The sequence below is a fragment of the Canis lupus genome, chromosome 7 (genome assembly GCF_003254725.2).
Source record: "Canis lupus dingo isolate Sandy chromosome 7, ASM325472v2, whole genome shotgun sequence".
NCBI lineage: Eukaryota > Metazoa > Chordata > Mammalia > Carnivora > Canidae > Canis > Canis lupus.
Genome location: NC_064249.1, coordinates 52,271,239 through 52,290,717, shown reverse-complemented (window position 1 = coordinate 52,290,717; position 19,479 = coordinate 52,271,239). Strand labels below are relative to the sequence as shown.

General features: G+C 43.8%; 1 long non-coding RNA gene across 2 annotated transcripts in view; it reads right to left on the bottom strand.

Moving 5' to 3' along the window:
• Nucleotides 1-1,368: 1,368 nt before the first annotated feature.
• The window catches only part of LOC112647845 (uncharacterized), a 30,273-nt gene continuing 12,162 nt past the window's right edge, over nucleotides 1,369-19,479 (bottom strand). For both annotated transcript variants that reach the window (XR_003128526.3, XR_003128525.3), the window contains one exon: nucleotides 1,369-2,195. This is a non-coding gene — a long non-coding RNA (uncharacterized LOC112647845). The remainder of the gene's footprint in view (nucleotides 2,196-19,479) is intronic.

Sequence of the window (19,479 nt, the reverse complement as noted above, 5' to 3'; positions counted from 1 at the left end):
TTGTTAAGTCCTCTTGTTGGATAGATCCTTTAAGAGCTGGGATTTGAAAGGGAACTTGGCATAGTTGGATACTGTCTTGGGGACATGTGACAAGGGGGATACTCAAGTACTGCCTCTCCTCTGCTCCCAGTGGGTCTCCCATTACTCCCAAGTCAAATCCTTGTCACTTTTCAAAGCCAGATCCAGACTCAGTCCTGCTGGGAAGGTCCCCTAGTCCTCCTTCTCACATCCTTGCTCTCCACGTACTGTCTCAAGCTCTTGCAGGGTGCACAGCAAAAGCCAAGTGAGTTCATTCTCTAAGTGGGTCTCCTTCCTCTGTTGGGACCAGGAGCTCTTCACTGGCCCAAATGGGGCTTTCATGGTCTGGCTCCCTGACACTCTTGCTTTGGATGCTGCTAAAGAAACTGAGTGATGAGTATAGATAAGCCACAGGAACTTCTGGGTTCCCATATGTCTGGCTTTGACCTGAGCTAGTTTTGTCTAGAGCCAGGGGCAAGCAGCATCCCTCTGCGTGGAGGTTCTTAGCTGGATTCCCACTGAGGAAAGCAGAGTGCAAGGGAACAGCTAGTGGCCCACATCACCACCCTGCCACAGATAGGTCTACTTCTAGTCTAGTGTCCCTGTCCTCAACGTCTGCAAACTTGCTGGCATTACTTTCCTTATCCTCACCTGTGTACCCTGAGCTTCTGTAGAGCCTGGTGCTGGTAGGTAATGGAGTCACATTCACTAAAGCCACCTGCTGACACTCCTCAACATCCTTTTACTAAGACACTTAGCTTCCCAGATGGAATTTCCTATGTACTTTCCTATAAATCTTGGTGGTAGCCTTATTGGGAACTGCTGTCAATACCTTTGGGTACTCTTGATTCCCCTGGGCATGGCTACTTTCTGTGCTCTGAGCCCCATACCCTACTTCAGTCCTTCTGTCCCAGGCACCACTGCCATCTGCTACTGGGCACCAATGAGGCTGTCACCACCCCCTCCACAATACAACTGACACTAGAGACAGGAGCTGTATAGAGTCAACATGTTAGAGGATGCCTCCTTACCCCTCTGTGTGACATGCTTTTGGTGCCATTACAAGTAGAAGCCTATCTGTGATACCTAGCAGCATTTTTGATGAAGTAGCTTTTTCTGGATTCTTTTTTTTAATAGCTTCTCTTCCCCTTATACCCAAGACAGGGCTGGATGGGGAGATGGTATAGGGGATAAGAATCATGCTGCCCTCAGATGACCTTCCTTTACCAACTACTACCACTGTGTTCCTGGGCCAAGCTTGGCTTCCAGACTCCTCTTTATTTTAAGAGGGTTTTCTGTCAGGAGGATGCTTAGCCCCTCATGGAACAGATGCCCATGGATTTACCTTACCTGGTTTTTAGACCTGTCTTGATTCCACTGGGAACCCACTGCCCTGACCCCCTGTGCCTCTTTACCATCTCCTTTGTGCTCTTTCTGCCCGTGCTTTCACCATGCCCTTTCTTCTGCCTGGAGTGAGTAGAGGTATACTTCTGTGTTGTGATGTCTGCTGGTACATTTCCTCCACTCTAAGCAGCTAAACCTCATTTCTCCTTCAAGGCTCACCTGAGCCCCCTGACTGCCTAGAAGTTCTCCCCTTGATTATTGAGCTCTGTACCATAGCTCCTTCTGTTTAGCTCCTCCAACCTCATTTGGAACCACCCATATGGTTATGTGATCATTTTACCTGTACCATAAATAAAATGTTTGCATTCTCTCAGAGTTCCTGTGTTGAAACCTAACCCTCAGTGTGATGGTGTTTGGATGTGGGGCCTTTGGAAGGTGATTAGGTAATGGAGGTGGAGCTGTTATGAATGGGATTGGTGCCCTTATAAGAGATACTCCAGAGTGCTCTTGCTCTGTGAGGATATAGCAATAAATGGCTATCTATGAACCAGGAAGTTGGCTTTTACTAGACACAAATCTGCCAGTACTTTGATCTTGGACTTCTAGCCTCTGGACTGTGGGTGATACATTTCTGTTGTTTATAAGCCATCCAGTTAATGGTAATTTGTTATAGCAGCCTGAATGGACTAAGACATTCCCCAAGTTGTTCTGTTTCTGATGTCTTCTCTCCCGTCTAGACTGTGTACTCTTTGAGGTCTCAGAGTCTGTCATTTGCTTCTCTTGCTTCTTGTAAACCACTCACTGCTTGCTGGTGCTCAGCAAAACTTCAATGCCTGAGTGAGTAAAAGCAAGGACATGGTTGATATGGGGTTGGGAGGTCCTGGTAGCCCAACTCTGTCTAGTGATTAGCCCCTTTCTTTGTGCTGCCTTAAAATCTGTCCTGAACTGGTTAATTAAAATGCAGTAAGAAGTCTGGGAACTGGCATCTTCTGTTTTGTAAACCACACTTTATTTGGTTCTGCCCTCATCTTCTCAGCCACACAGTTGGCAGCCCTGAAAGGGAAAGTGCCGACAGGTCCCTTCCAGGTGTTGCCTCTCCACCTCTAAGGAGGAAGATTTAGTTGTATGGATTTTGGCAAAGGTTTAAAACCAGCAATAAATAACAGAGAAAATTCAGCATACCATTCTGCATATTTTATAACTCAGTCTAATAAAGAAATAATCCAAGATGGCACCTGCTAAGAAAACTTAGTTTATTGAAATATGACTGTAATATAGAAAGGATGGCTAATGCACTGGGCTGCAAGATATTAATGCTCTACACTTCAGCTGGTGTGTTTAAAAGAAGTCTCTCATGTATTTTATTTTATTTTATTTTATTAGGAGCCATATCATTAGCTTTTAAAGACGCTGTGAGTGAGAGAAGAAAAGAGATTTGAACTATTTAAAAAAAAAAAAAAACCCTCAGCAACTCGACGCCTTTCTCTATAGACGAAACAAACAAACCAAAAAAAAAAAAGTTTTTTTTCATAAACATTTTTTTTTCCGGCTGGGATATTAGGACAGTATATTAAATTCCCCCAAAAGGAGGCCCTAGAACTATTTACATAATAATGTCTCCACTGTGGTTGTGACAGATGGGCTTCACTGACGCAGACATACTGTTAGGGGCTTAGCAATAGATTAAAAAAAACCACCACAATACTGTGTAACATAATAAAAGTGTATTGTAATGTACATCATAACTTGTGGCCAAGGTTAAATTTGCAGTCGGAGTATGAAAGTCGTATTCCATTATACAAAATAGATGTTACACGGAAAGGCATTAAAGATGAGTTGACTCAACCATTTATTTTTAGTTTATATTTTATTCCATTTTCCTTGGCCCTACTTATGCAATATTTTTTTAATCATATGAAATGACATCGTTATGTACCTCAGAGTGGGGGGTAGCCTGAAAACTATAGACTTTCTTAGCTTTGTGGATTCATGTTTTGGGGGTTCTGAGATTTTGCTGTCCTGGAAAATGACTGTTTGTATGTTTCTTTTTTTTCACTTCATTCAAAGCCTTTTTGCTGGAGCTGAGACCAGCATTGGCCTCAGCTCCATCTCATTTGAGATATTTATAGGAGTTAATTATGTTTGCTGAGGGTGGCCTCCTTTAGTTTATGTGAACTCTTTGGAGATAAACTGTTGCAGGGACTTTCCCCACTCTATCAAGACGAGATGTGGACATGAAAGCAGAGACCAATGGAGCCATCCCATGGAGGACAGATTCTGAATGCCTTCCCAGGTGGCACTTTCTTGTCCAGGGCTTGACCACTGACTTCAACTTGATGATTGTATCCCATGAGCTCCTCTTGCGTCCATCAGCATGTGTTCCAAGGCACTGAGTGAAGGCAGTGCTCTCTTTACCTTGTGATGGAATATTTATGGAGTCAGAGACCTGCTGGAGACATTTCTTTCTCATCTATCCTCTGAAGTCTCCAGGTGCCTTTCCGTGCCAATAGAAAGGAAGACATTTTTTGGAATCATAAAATTGCAGAGCTAGAACAAGACATTTGTGCAGATAATCCTCCATGTGCCTCATTTCTTTATCTGTAAAATGGGAATCCTTTGGTTCCTACTTCATGGGGGTGGTTATGAGGTTTTAATGAAATAATATAAAGTGCCTAGCATGTAGTGAGTACTCCATAAATGTTAGCTATCTCATATTATGATTATAAATACTGTCACATTTGGAGCTGATTTTCTGGAAGCTAAAATGGGTGGTGGAGGAGCTGTGTGTTTTCTCCTTTCTGACCTCTTTCTCTCCCTGGGTGTCTTTTCAGGCCTGATATTAGCCCTTCCTTTCCTTCTTTATCTTTTGCATTGATTTTGCTCTGTTCATCCTTTTGCCTTTTGCATGTCCAATACTAGCCATTTTTCAAGTCTCTACTGAAATTTCCTCTTCTCTCTGAACTAGCTGTTCACTTCTCCAACTTGACAAGCTCTGGCCTTCTCTGAAACCCAGAGCAACTTGTATCTGCTCATTTACTTGGTGTCAATTTGCAGATGGAAATTAGAGAGAGTGAAATGTCAGCTCCTAAGAAGAACTCTGAAGCAACCAAGATTTTCCAAGGAGGGAGCTCCATGTTATTGAAGGACTGACACAATGACCAGGTACCTTTGTGGGGATGCTAAGAGGGTAGATCACAGCATCCTAGGAGGCTAGAGTTGTAAGTACTCTGAAAGATCATCTAGTCCATGCCTCACCTTTAAAATATGAGGGTAGATGAAAGTGAGGCCTAGGAGGACAGGGGGCTTGCACTACCAGGAGCCCCATAGCTAAGTAGTGATAGTGCTGGCTCTGAGTCTCAGCAGGTCATTCCCCCTCCCTCTATGCTGCAGAGGCTGCACCAGGTACATAAATTAACTAGAAGACTTCCAAAGTCTAAGATAAAAAGCTATCCATTGTTGTTTTGAATTTCATTTTTTTAAGTTGTGATTTAATTTTGCTTATTGATGATCTTTCTAACTATTATATATACAATGGAGGCAGGACCATATTAACTGGTTCTATGTACACAGCACATATAGGACACACTAGGACAAATTTTACTACCAGATGGTCAATTACTATTTGTTGATCCAATTTAATTGACTCTAACCTAGTCTGAGTTAGTATCTTAAATTTAGACCTTTGGATAGGCAGATGGCGAGACCCCATAGAAAGTGTCAAAATAAGGGAAGTATGAGAGAAGGAACCTGAGGGCCTCTGCCTAGGGAGAGAGAGCACTGGATATACAGTAACTGGTGTGAGTGTTTGCAGGAGATTGGTAATTCTGTCCAGGCCAGCAACATGTTCTGTTGTTGGGTAGGTAGTGTCCATGTGAGAGTAGCTCATGGAGAATAGTGGAGCTCTAGACAGGAGCCAGAACTGTGGAGATAGGCCCCAGGTATATCTGAGGAGTTTTGCATCTCTCTATTGTCCTGAGTCTTTTGGGAGGTGCTCTCAGGAATTGAGATACATGGTTCTGGGTAGAGAAGGTGAATGATAGTGTCCATCTAAGGGAGGCAGGCTGAGGAACTGGAAGAAAGCTCCCTTACAGAAGGCCATATACCTCCTCATTTTATGTTCTTCTTCCCTCCTATTACCTTCTGTGTTTTTTTGTTTGTTTGTTTGTTTGTTTGTTTTTGTTTTTTTTTTTTATTACCTTCTGTTTTTAATAAAGCTTTGTTTGGTGATCCAATCTTGTGTTGGGATATCTTGGGTAGCCAGCATGTGGTCATTTCTGTCTTAAGCATATAGGGAAGAGTGTAAAGGTATCATCTTTAGGTCATCATGCTGGTAACAATATCTGCATTCCTAAGACAAAGATGAACTTCAGAGGCATACTTGAGACCCTAGGCAGAAGTCCCTTGTCATAAATAGATTCTTTTCCCAGCACAGCTCAGAAGGTTTGGGTTACATACTATTTAAGGAAGGGGTCTTTTCCCTGCAAAAACCCACTCAAGATAGGCCCCAGCTTCCACTCTAATCAAATATTAACCTTGCTTTAAACAGTTCTTTGTTCTGATACCTTTTCTATGGTCAAAGCTGGCAACCTCTTAGAAGACATCAGAGGTCTTCTAAGGCATAGCCTCTCAGTGCTCCAAAAAGCAGCTTGGCAAATTCTATTTTTTTTTTTAATTTTTAAAAATATTTTATTTATTTATTCATGAGAGACAGAGAGAGAGGCAGAGATATAGGCAGAGGGAGAAGCAGGCTCCATGCGGGAAGCCCGACGCAGGACTCGATCCCGGGACTCCAGGACCACGCCCTGAGCCGAAGGCAGACGCTCAACCACTGCACCACTCAGGCATCCCAGCTTGGCAAATTCTAAAACATAACTTTAACTGGGGGTTTTCCCTAAGGAGCCAGGCCAGGCTATGCAAGAGGAGAGAGAGTTGGAGGATGCCAAGCCCAGACTGTGAGCCTGGCTTGGGGAATTTAGTCTGGGCTTGCTCTGCTGGACTCCAGCAACATTGGAGGCTGGAGAAGCTGACTGCTAGGGGCACCTTTTGGGACGGAATTTCTAGAAGGACTGCTCTGAATTCTTATTGCTTCAGATAATGGGACCTCAAGCACAATCTGAGCATATTCATGGAGTGATTTGAAAAGTACTGGAAAAGCACTTTTGTCCATATCAGCACTGTCCAATAGAAGTATAATGTGAGCTACAAATGCAAGCCACATATGTAATATAAAATTTACTACTAGCTTTATTTATTTATTTATTTATTTATTTATTTATTTATTTATTTATTTAAAAGATTTTATTTATTCATGAGAGACCCACAAAGACAGGTAGAGACATGGGCAGAGGGAGAAGCAGTCTCCCCACAGGGAACCTGATGTGAGGACTCCATCCCAGGACCCTGGGAACACACCCTGAGCCAAAAGCAGGTGCTTAACCATTGAACTATCCAGGCACCCCATTACTAGCCATATTTAAAAAAGTAAAAGGAAGCAGATGAAATTAATTCTATTCACTTTGACAATTTGATTCAATCTAAAATATTCTAATTTTAATATTATTATAAAAATTGAGATATTTTACGTTCTTTTTTCATACTCTCTAAAATGCCACATTTACTTACAATTAAATCACATCTCAATTGTGATCGTTCACTTCTTTAGTGCTCAATAGCTTCCTGTGGCTGGTGGCCCTCATGCTGGATAGCAAGCACAGGGCTCAGTGATCTTTCTCCTGAAATTCTGCCATTTGGGCTTGGGGAGACAAGTGGATTACGGGATTGTAACTCAGATTTCCTTTTAAGTATTCATATTTGAATTCCTTATCAAGTTATTGACCTTTAATAGCAGTGATCAAAATTCTAAACTCTTTGAAGTGTTTCTGGGGTAGAAGTATGACCAAGGATTTAGCACTGCTGTTGGGGTTTTGGATATAAAGGGTAGTTAGAACACAGCTGGAGGGCCATCACTTGGAAGGCATTGAGCTCTGAGGAGAACAAACAGTTGAGATGAGGACAGGATTGGCCCTAAGGAAGGGCTCTGGCCCCCTGTAGGAGAGGAGTGAGAAGAGTGGCTGGCTGGATTCCCTCACCTGCCTGTGTGACTTCAGAGTAAACCATGAATCTCAACCTCGCCTTCCTTATCTGTAACATGGGGATAATAAGCCCTTTCCTGCTTTCCTCAAAGGAGTATTGTGAGTTTCCAGTTCTATGATTCATGGGAAGTGGCTCCGTGTAAACACTCAAGTCCTTTGCTTGTGTACATTGCTAGCCATCTGATTGCAAGTCTTCCAGCAGGACTACTATGGCTAATTCAATGGAAGCAGGGTTTTTTTTTTTTTGTTTTGTTTTGTTTTTTAAGATTTTATTTATTCATGAGAGACCCAGAGAGAGAGGCAGAGACATAGGCAGAGGGAGAAGCAGGCTCCCTGAGGGGAGCCTGATGCGGGACTTGATCCCAGGACCCCGGGATCACGCCCTGAGCTGAAGGCAGGTGGCTCAACCACTGAGCCACCCAGGTGTCCCAGAAGCAAGTTTTTTTAAGGGCCTGGGTCTAAGCCAAGGACTAGAGTTGGGGAGGAGGTGTCAAAGAGGGAAGTGCATCTGTAGTAATCTCCTGCCTCAGTTGGGAAGATGAAACTCAGATGCAAACAATTATAAGATAGAATATAATTCCCATGAAGTGAGTTGCACATACAGTTTGAGGGGAGACAGTGGAGGGGTCAGTCATGGGGTGCAGAGGCTCCCAGGCAAGATGCAGAGGGTCTGAAGAGGCAGAGCAAGAGAAGAGATAATGTTCCTGATGGAAGGCACAGCACAAAGGCCAGGAATGAGAATGAAAATTCACAGTCTGGGGTGATGAGAAACCTGATTAGGACAGAAGTGAGGAGTAGAGAGGGCAACCCACATGGTCCCTTCCCTGTCAGCACCTTTCCCAGATCATTAGATGTCAGGCAGAGACCACACTTCTGATGACCGGGTCTTATGTCTTGCCCTGAAAATGGGTTACCCACTGCAGAGGAGACCAGCCCACTTGAGATAAATATGAAATCCAACCACAGCCATGGTGGGGATGCTTTGATAATCACAGGATGCTCTGGGTAGCTAAGTGGAAAGAGACTCTGATCTCAGACTCTCTCTCTACTAAGCACACTAGTCCTAAGAACAAAACCAGATAGAGGCCCTGCAAACAAACCAAAGTTGTCAGACATTTCCAAAGTTTCCAGGGACTTCTGGCTTTTGAGTCAGTTCTTTATTTAATGTCAGTTTAATATTTACTATCAGTTTTTTAGTATCAGACTGTTTTCTAGCTTGAACCCATACGGTTAAAACCAGTCAGACTCCACCTGCATGTACTGTGGGTACCCCTTCATTCCCTTGGCCAACAAACACAGATATTCTCCCCCAACACACACATTCACACACATGCACACTGCACACCACTCAAACCATGGGAACGTGGAAGACAGAACTGCTCTAATTTGAAAGCAATGAATGAATGAAGACTCTAGGCTGAGCTGATATATGAGACTGTTAATCAAACACACAACAGGTAGCTGTAGGAATGATGCCAGGGGCACACTTGTCCCCTCCCCTCTCCTCCCCTCCCCTTCCCTCCCTTCCCCTCCCTTCCCTTCCCTTCCTCAATTCTCTATCAGCTCAATATTCTTTAAGCTTTGAGTTCCTTGCTTGCTTGTCACTTGTCTCTCTATCCTTAGGTATACCCTTTTTTAGGGTTTGGTTGGGTCTAGGAATGTGGAATTTGGAAACAGCCAAATTACCTTTCTGAATTTTTTTTTTTAAATCAGTTTGTGTGGAGGTAGAGAGCTTCAAAAAGTGTCCTCTGCCCCAGCAGCTCTCTGCCCTGACCAGACTGCATTTCTACATTTCACCTTTTCTCCTCCCCAAGAGGGTCTGATAAATTCTTCCCATACTGATGTGGGATGGCTCAGGCCCATAGGATTTGCATCTCAATGGAGGTAAGTGGTTTGACAGAGAAATACCTTCAGTGCTGGGGCATCAGGCATCTAATTCAGGGTGAGGGGACACCAGGAGCTGGTATGGAGAGACCCTAAGGACTTGAAAAGCTGCCCTGTGTTTTGAGCCTGAACGCAGAGCTGCTTCCTCCTGGTTATCTCCTTTCTCTGCCAGCCCACTCCCCTCTGCCCTTGCCTTTCTGGCTCCTCTGCTTTTATGCTTTCTCTTTAGGACCCTGAGTTGCTAGGCAACTCTGGTCTGGAGCGGAGGTTCTCACCATGGAGAGCAGCCTCCACATGGGGCCAGGGAGTTTGATGGAGCCCGTGATTATAGGTGTGTCTGTGCCAGAAGGAACACAACAGCAGCAACCTCCCCCTAACCCTCTCCCCCATCATGGCCTCCTAGACACAGATACCTGGGAGGGGAAGCAAAGCTTTGCTCAAGCTGTTTGCCATCTCTCCTTCTTGTTCTCCTGCTCTCTTTTCCCACCAGCAGGACTTCCTTGCAGCTTCCCAGACTCCTCCTGGTGCTCTTGGCCTCCTCCTGCCCCACTCACACTGGCAGTGATCTGGACCACCCAGGACTTGCCTGGAGCTGCCTTCAGCTGTTGCTCCGTCTAGCATTACACTTGAGTAGTTAGAACTCCATGGCTTACCTTGGCAAAGGTAAGTAGGTCTTGGTGAGGGTAGGGTAGTGCAGGTCCCCCACCTCCTGGAACCCTGAAAGTGAAAGCTATATATGTGTCTCTTATGTTCAGGTGACCCATGGGAAGGGATGTGATTATTCATGGTTGTACCTGGGGCCCAGCAGCAGTGCCAGACTGAGTAGAGGTGAAATTGAGGACAGCCTTGGGGCTACTTCACACTTCAGTGGTATAAGCTGAAATGCTGGCTGTGCCCATAGCTTAGATAGCCAGGTACCACCCATTCTCCATGCTGGGAATTCTGCAAGCAGGGGAACCTTCCATCTCTGACCTCACAGAGCTGATATTTATAACGAAGGACAAAGGCAGCAAACAAGATGATGAAACACATAAGGCTACTTCCGATAGTTCCCTTCCTGAGGAGCTGTACTGCTCAGAACTGAGAGGGCCCTGGGTTTCCTTCCAGCAGTTTGCTCCCTGGTGCCAGGCCCAAGACCCTGGACTTTCTGGGGCCCGCCAGAAACTGTGACATTTCTGAGAATAGCATCAGGCAGTCATGATGGCAGAAGTATCCCTAATTGGGAGTGCTGGCCTCCAAGGACCCCCACTGTGTGGCAGACAACTGCAGAGGTGAGGGAAATGTCTGATGACCGACCTTGCAGAGGCCGAACCGCCTTGTGAATCAGGGCAGTCAGTTCAACACAGTTCTGGGGAGAGCGCTTGATCAGACCTCGCCAGGCAGAATTTAGTGATTAGTTAAGGAGGGAGCATGTGGTCTGAGGTTAGCCAATCAGAGCCCATCTTTACACTTGGTAGGAGGAGCTCTTTTTCTGCAGGAGCTGCCAAGTGGAGGGGCATACCAGGATGGAGCTGCAGTGGACAGTGTCTGCTTTCCGTGAGCGGGCTGCAGCCAGCCCAGAGGAAATCAGAGCCAGGCAGAGGAGAGAGCCAGCTGGGCCTTGGGCCAGTGCACCTTAGGACCTTTGGGTTTCAAAGCCAATATATTTCAGTTTATTATTTCCCTTATTTTATTTTATTAATGCTTAAGCCAGTTTGTGTGGGTTTTTACTACTTGGCCCAAGAGGGTTTCTCTATCCGTATAACTTCATCACTTCACTTCTCCCCTCCTTTGGATCCTTTTACTGTCTAAGAACCCAGGGCTGGCCTCCAGACTGAGGAGGATTTTCTTTGTTGAAGCTTCGAGTTTCAGGGCAGGGGCTACCTATCCCCTCTGCTTTCTGTCAAAACCTGCCTGTCCTGTGTTCCATCACTTCCTGGCCCTGCCCTTTGCCAAGGTCATTTGATGAAGTTACACGAGGCTGTTGTTGCTCTGGCTATCAATAATCCTGTGGCAGTTTTACATTTGGACTGTGGTCTCCTGTGCCATAATCTATGGAACTAGTACTTAGTGATGAAAGTTCAGGCACAGTGGTAGGCTGCTGAAGAGATGATTTCATAGAATGTTTGTCCTAGTGACTCAAGTTCATTGGCTGGATGTTCCATTCCTCTGCCTGTGGCTGTGGCCAACGGCCAATCTGGCTCACAGTGAAGTGCCTGGGCCTCTACCACTGTGAAGAGGTCATGTCCTTCTTATAAAAGGAGGGAGTAAAATCCTGAAAGAAAAGCTTCTGGATACAGGCATTTGGTTTGCCCCTGGAGAAGCCTGCAATAGTTCATGAGCATGTGGGCATTGCTCTTATTTGTAAAATGGAGATGTTTTGTAAGCTGACTTCTGAGTCTTCTTTTCTCCCAGCACTGATGTCTTTGGTAGGGTGTCTGTGACTCCAAGTAGCCTGGGGCCTTCTGTGTTTTAGAGTGACAGTATCACCAATTCTGGCATGAGGCAGATTTAAGTGGATACTTCTCATGATCCACTCACATTTCACAATCCATTCATAGTTTTCTTGCTCCCACTGGTTTTAGGCTTGTTTAGTGATTTACTCATGTTCATTCCACACGGCAGTGCGTGGGAAGTGTGAGGAATCTAGCTCCAGCAGTTAGGACATCTGGGGTCCAGTCCCAAAGCGGCTGCTTTCCAGATAGCCAAGACCTTGAAAGAGATACCCACTATTCTGAGTCTGGTTTCTCATTGTAAAATGGGAGTAAGATCACTTGGCTTTGCTCACATTTAGTTGTGGCTTACACGACACATTAGATAAAAATGCAATGAAAAGTAGAGGCTGTATAAAAATATCAGGGGAGCTCTCAGCTTTTGGCTCGAGGAGGTCAACCTGCAACTTTCTTTAGTTATCCTGCATCCGGGTTCATCCTACACCAGCTGCGTCTGCTATGCCGCCCACGTTTGACCTCAAGGAGATTAAAGTAGTGTACCTGGAGTGCACTGTGGGGAAGTCAGTGCCATGTCTGTCCTCGGTCCCCTGGGCTTGTCTCCAAAAACAGTTGATGATGACATTGCCAAGGCAGCAGGTGACTGGTCAGGTCTGAGGATTGCAGGGGCCTGACCATTTTGAATAGACTGGCCCAGATTGACATGGCACCTCCTGCCTCTGCCCTGATCATCAAAGTCCTTGAGGAACTACCCCAGAGGCAGAAAGAAGCAAAAAAACATTAAGCTCAGTGGAAATACCACTTTTGATGACACTGTCAGTGTTGCCTGATAGGCGCAGCACTGATCTTTAGCCAGAGAACTCTCTGGAACCATTGAAGAGATCCTGAGGACTGTACGGTCTGTAGGATGCAATGTGGATGGCTGCTGCCTTCGTGACCTCATAGGTGACAGCAACAGTGGGACCTGGTATAATGCCCCACTAGTTAGGAACTACAAAGGAAATTGTTTATTCATTTATTTTTGAAAATGTTTTGATAAAAACTCATTTGACAACCAGGAAAAAAAAAAAAAAAACAAATACCAAAGGGAGGTGTTTAATTTGGGTAATACTCATAGGAGAACGGGGCTAGTCTTTTGCTACCCCTAGGGAAGCAGGTGATGATGCAAAGCTCTTTCTCTGACAATGGGAGATGAGATGGGGTTGCAGAGAGGGGAGCATATCAGCTGAATCTCACACTGCAAGTCTTGGGACTGAGGTTTGGTGTATGGGCAGAGAAGGAGGCCCTCCTGGTGTCTTGTTGGCTTGCTCTCCCCATTTTCAGGTTAGAGATTTGAATCAGATACAAAGCAAATGCTTAGGCAAGGAAAAAAAATGTTTCGCCAGCTTGCTCCACAGGGATAGAGAGTCGGTGATATGATATGAAGCCGAAAATAGAGTGCCCTAGGAAAGAAGTATCAGCTGCGGACTCTCTTGCAGTGGGTGTGGGGGCCTCCTCCAGGAAGATGGGCGTTGAAATGAGAATTCGATGTCGGTTGCTGCCTTGTCGTACTGCTGAGTGCAGACGCTCTGGGCTGGGATTTGGAATCCGTGTCACTAGAAAGGGGTCCCGCTGGAAAGGCTCATTTAGCAATGCTTTCCTGCTGGGGTCTGTGGAACATCCTGACACAGTCCAGGGCTTGAACAAGGGCCAAGGATTTATCCAGAAACAGCAAGCCCTGTACAAAGATGATCCTGGATTTAGAACAGATGAAAGATACTTTGAGGGAGTTCAAAGAACGGGCACATGCTCCCCGATGGCTGCTTGCTGGATATTTTGAGAGGCGACTGGGGCATGCTTTCCCTCCCGGCTTCTCCCAGGGGTCTTTTCCAACACGGTTTCTCTCCATTAGTATATTCCAGAGCTCGCGGGCTTGGAAGTCTTAATATGGAAATTCCTGCAGCGATGGGAACAGGCCTTTCCCAGTTGGGGTTTGCTAAGGCCATTATTCTGATGATGTTAATGGTGATGATTAATTGGCACTAATGATGGAGATGGTGATGGTAATGAGGCCAACCTGGTTGGGTGACAGGAAGGATGGAGAATGTTGGCACATGGTGATGATGGTGATGACAATGGCAGGGAGCTCAATTTTAGAAATTTGCTGAGAAATCTAGGGGACCAACCTTGACTTGAACTTGATTTTTTTGTCTTACAAGTGGATTTTTGGCAGGAAAAAAAAAATCAACCCCTGGGAAAAGGGGAAAGGAAATCCTTTATGCCTGTGGTCAGTTTTTTCTTCTGTTAAATCAAATACTTAGTGTCAAGTAGATCAAGTATACTGCACCATGGCACTGGCTTTGGTGGGTTACATAGTGAGCCCAGATCAGTGTATTAGTAGCCACAAACAAAGAAACCTCTCAAATATTGGGTTAATACAAGAGAGAGCCAGTCATCCTCCTGTTCTTCTTGCCCTGAACACAGTCTAGAGAGGAGGGATGAGAAAAGTCAATCACTGAATTATTCTTCAGGATCTGAGACGATCCCACTGCCTTCAAAGATCATTTCATGTAAGGCTGTGCTTGCAATAGGTCCTTCTACTTCCCTATTTCCACCCTTAAATCATGACATCCTTACCTTTCCCAGGTCATTAGGCCCACCTGGTGAGATGACAGCATCAGAGCAAATAAACTTTGAGGTCTAGCTGACTCCTGCTTATGGCATTGATGGCACCCCCAACAGCAAGGTGCAAGTTAAGGGTCTTCTGAAACCCAGTAAACAAGGGTTGTGACACTAGTCCCAGGTAATCCCAATTTCACTTATTATCAAAAACATAAAAAATAGATGACAAACCAGATTTAATCAGTTCCCATTAGGTAGAGAGAAACCCTAGCAGCATCAACTAATTTTGGTGAGATTATGAAATGTGAGAAGCTTGATTTCAGAGCTCCTATATTTCCCTTCTTTTGATTTTTTTCTTCCCTGTGGATGTCCTCATTCACTAATCCCTGCCACATTTGTGCACAATTACTCCTTCAGTCTGGGGACAAACTCACAGGAACACATTCACTATGCAAATGTTAGGGCAAAATAACAATATTGCTGCTGGTGGTTCCTTCACATTGTGAATGCCTGCTCCCTTTCCAGGGAATTTCTCTTTAATGAAAGAGCCTAGAGGAGAAAATGCTTACCCTATGAGAGCATCTGAAATGGTGGATTAGCATAGAGAAGACCCTTTGTCCTTCAAACAACACCACATAGGTGGCACCATGTGGCAGGGCTTTGGCAATGATGGCTTAATGGGACTGAGGGGTCTGTCTGCTTTTTTGGGGCTTGTAGGTCTATAGCTGGCATCCTATTGACTGAAGGTAGGAGGATAGCAGTATCTCTGTAACATGTTGGTTGCTAAAGAGTGCCCGTTTTTTCCTGGAAGGTGCGAGAAAGGGGCAAGTTCAGAGCCATGAGTTTTTTCATCGGTCCTCTTGCTACATTAACTCTTCTTTTACAGTGAGCAAAACTTTTCTGCATGCTGGATAGTTGGAGGTGTAACTGAAAGGAAGTATGTAGAAGGAAGCAAGTTCAGAATATGCTGCTTCTCTCAGGTCAGAAAGTTCTAAGAAGACTCATTAGCATGCATAAGTTTGGAACTAAGGAAAACAATGATGTTTAGAACTTTTATTCATTCATTAATTCACCCATTCATTTATATAACAAATATGCATGAGTTACTTTTTGTAGGCCAATGGTTTTAGGATTTAAAGTGTTCCAGAAAGGAGATCAGTGAGGCAGCAAAGAAAAAAAGGAAGTGTAAATAATTTCTATCACATGCTGTGACAAATTACCCCAAAACTTAATGATTGAAAATATAATAATTGTTTTAGTTTTTGTTTGTTTAAAGATATTTATTTATGTATTTATTTTAGTGATTTTGTGAGAGAGAGCGGGAGAGACCAAGAGAGAGAGGGAGGGAAGGAGGGAGGGAGGAGAGAGAGAGAGAGAGAGAGAGAGAGAGAAACAAGCAGGGGGAGGGAGAGGGACAAGCAAACTCCATGCTGAGCACATAACCTGAGCTGAAATCAAGAGTTGGATGTTTAAATGACTGTGCCATCCATGTGCTCCAACAATCATTTTATTTTTATAATCTCTCAAAGTTTGGAGATTGACTAGGCTCAACTAGGCAGTTCTTTTGAGAGTCTCTCATGTAATTGCAGGCAGATAATGGGAGAGATCAGAGTCATGACAAAGGCTATCTAATTTGCATATTGGTGGCTGTTGCTCTACATTTGTTGACTGGAACTTCAGCTAGGGCTCTTAGCTTGATGAACACCTACACATGGACTCTCCATATGGGCTGGGCTTCCTCATTGAATGGAAGTTGGGTTCTAAAAAAGAGCATTCCGGGAGAACTGGGTGGAAAGTACTATTGTCTTTTATGTCCTGGTCTCAGAAGTCAGATGGCCTTGTTTCTGCTAGAGTCAGAGCCTTGCTCAAATTTAAGGGTAGAGGACATAGACCCTGCCTTTTTAAAAAAATATTTATTTATTTATTACTTATGATAGACATAGAGAGAGAGAGAGGCAGAGACACAGGAGGAGGGAGAAGCAGGCTCCATGCCTTGAGCCTGATGCGGGACTCGATCCCGGGACTCGATCCCAGGACTCGATCCCGGGACTCCAGGATCACGCCCTGGGCCAAAGGCAGGCGCTAAACCGCTGAGCCACCCAGGGATCCCCGACCCTGCCTTTTTGTAGGAGGACTGTCGATGCCAATATAAGAAGAGTACGTAGGATGGGAAAAATTGTTGCAGCAGTCTTGGGAAAGACAGTCTGCTGAGGGTGAGGTAGATCTAGCTATGAGTGGTTCTTGAATGAACTCTTGCTGAAGAACTAATACTTTCAAGCCTTGAATAATTAGATAGCAATAACAGGAAGCATATGATCAAATGTGTGATTGTAGAACATGAATAATAATGGCTTAAAAGAGTGTAAAGGATGAGTAGTTCACTGAGGTCTGGAGTAGTCAGGGTAGACTTCATGGGAGATGAGCGACTTTGAGCTAACTCTGAAGCCAGGAGAGGATCCATTTGGCTGTATTTCATTTACAATCACTTTTTCCCTACACAGAAAAGAAATGATAACAAAATTATGATTCTTGGTAATTCTTCCTTACTGAGATAACTGCTTAGCATTTCCATGATATCTCCCCAGTTTTTTCCTCTGGGAATATATTACAAATTTGGAATCCTGCCTAAATTTTTAACTTAAAATATGTTGTGGCTATTTTTATTAAATATTCTTCTAAAATATGATCTCAAGTGACTGCACAGCATTCAATCAAGTGATATGCTCTCACTTCTTTTCAACATCTTCCTGTTGGAAGTGTCAGCTGTTCCTTTTTTTTTTTTTCCATTTCAGAAAACACTGTGATAAAAATCTTTATACAGAAATCTTGGTGCTCATCTATCTTTTAAGAGTAATTTTCCTAAAGGTAGAATTACTGGTCAAAATTTATCCACATTTTAAAACCTTTTGTGCATCTTGTCATAGCCGCTTTCAAGGCAGGTTGTGCTTGATGACCATCCCACCGGTGTGAGACATCCTGTTTATTTGCTGGTCTGCCAATAACTGGTTGCTACTGGCTGCAAAGGGCCTGTTCCTTTTTGGGAGATCAAAGTGGAACTTTGGGCTTTACTCTGATTTTATCTGATTATTATAAGGATAGCATTTTCCTATATATTTCTTTATCTTATGTATTCCTTTTTCTGTGGTTTGCTACTTTAAGTGCCTATTTTTCCATTGGCATTTTCCTCCTATTGATTGGTAACAGCTCTTTATAAATTATTAATCTTTGCTTAGCATATATGGTGCAATCATTTTTTTGTTCTCATTTGATTTTTTACTTTTGTTTGTGGTGCGTTTTTAGAGGCAGGGATATTTAGCTTTTGTGTGGTCAAATCTAGTCACTTTTTATTTTTCTTTTGCTCTTATATATGAGAAGCTGTAGCCACAATAATAACAGATTAATTTTATCTTGTTTTTCGTTTGTGTTCACATACACATGCACACCCACACCAATACACCCACACACATATATAAAACATTGAATTCTTGAATCAATTTGGACTATATCTTAAAATATATTCTGAGTAGGGGGCTCATAAAGATTGTTCCCAAATATTTACCCAGCTGTTGGATGACAGGATTTAGGTCAGTAGAGGGAAAAGTCCAGCTCTCTGAAATGGAGAAATGGTGTGATCCTGGCTAAAGCAGAGGGTGACTCATAGGGGTTGGTGGGGGGTGTGGAGTACTTACATCCTGGAGGACTGGGGATGCCAGGCAAAGGGAAATAGCTTGTAAGCATTAAGAATTGCAGATTTGGTATTGTGGATTTGGGAAGAGGGAAATTGTTTTTTTTTTTGTTTGTTTGTTTGTTTGTTTGTTTTTCTGTTTCTTAACATCTCTTGAAGCCTTGCAAGGAGCCTGGTATTTTAGGAAACATACATAATACTTCATTTAGTGTTTACCACTGCCTGGGAGGCAGGTACTATTATTATCATCATTTTACAGATGAGATAATTGAGGTTTAATACATGGTAGGGCTGGGACTGAGTCCAATCTGACTATTTCCAAAGTTCTGTGTTCAGCCACTCTGCTTATTCATTCCTCAATATAATTAAAGTAAGAATTTCAGAAAGTTAATCCAGAAGCATTGTACAGGTTAGAAGGAAGAGGGGAGTGATTGAGATCCTGAGCTTCTGAAATACTGGAAGACACAGTGATGAGGTCTCTGCTCAGGTGGCATCAGGGAGTGGATGACAATGATGAATAGGGGAGGAGAAGCTGGGATCAAACTGTACAGGGGATTGAAAGGGAACTGGCTGGATTTAGTATTCTTTCATTTTTGGCTCTGATTCTAAACATCCCTCTCAGGCCTTGCCTATGGTCTTCATCAACTGATCTTAGCAGTTATCACTTTCTTGAGACTTGAACAGAGATTTCCAAGAGCCAGACATTCTTGTGTAGAGATTGAGAATAGTACCAAAATTCTTTTTGTCCATCTGCCCAGATTCTTGAAGGAACCAGTATAAATAAAAGATTTTTTTCCCAAGGGATGGAACTGTATCTTCATCCTTTCAATAAATGTTAAAGAAGCATACAGTGGGCATGTACATCTGCCATGAGGGACCCAAAGACACACCAGAACAGACCTTGCCAGCACAGAGATTAAAGTTGAGTAGAAGTAGTAACTTGCACATACATAAGCATCATACAAAATGGGGAATGCTAAATCCCTCAAAAAAGGCATAGTTAATGGATTATGGGAGGTCTGAGAAGAGAGAATAATTCCTTTTGGGAGGGGCAGGAGCAGATAGAATCATGAACTAATAACTAGTTTCTAAGTCAGGGTCATGCTGGGCTTGCTATAAGGAACAGATAAGAATCTTTGTAATGAGAACTTTCATTCTTTGTTTGCAAGCCCTGTGACCTGCCCTCCTACAGGCACGGGTGACTCCCTTGGCATTTGTCCCTCCTCTCCCCAGCCCCTGAGGTGGTTTACTCTTCAATCACTGTAGTGTCATGCTGTAATTACAGTAATAGAAGCTACTCAGTTGTTTTCTTTCCTTCCGCATCTAAGATGTTCTAAGGAAGAGGACAGACGCAGACGAATAAGAAATAAACTGCAGTTCAGTGCACAGAACATGCATCTTTATCAAAAGAATTACGGAATGGATG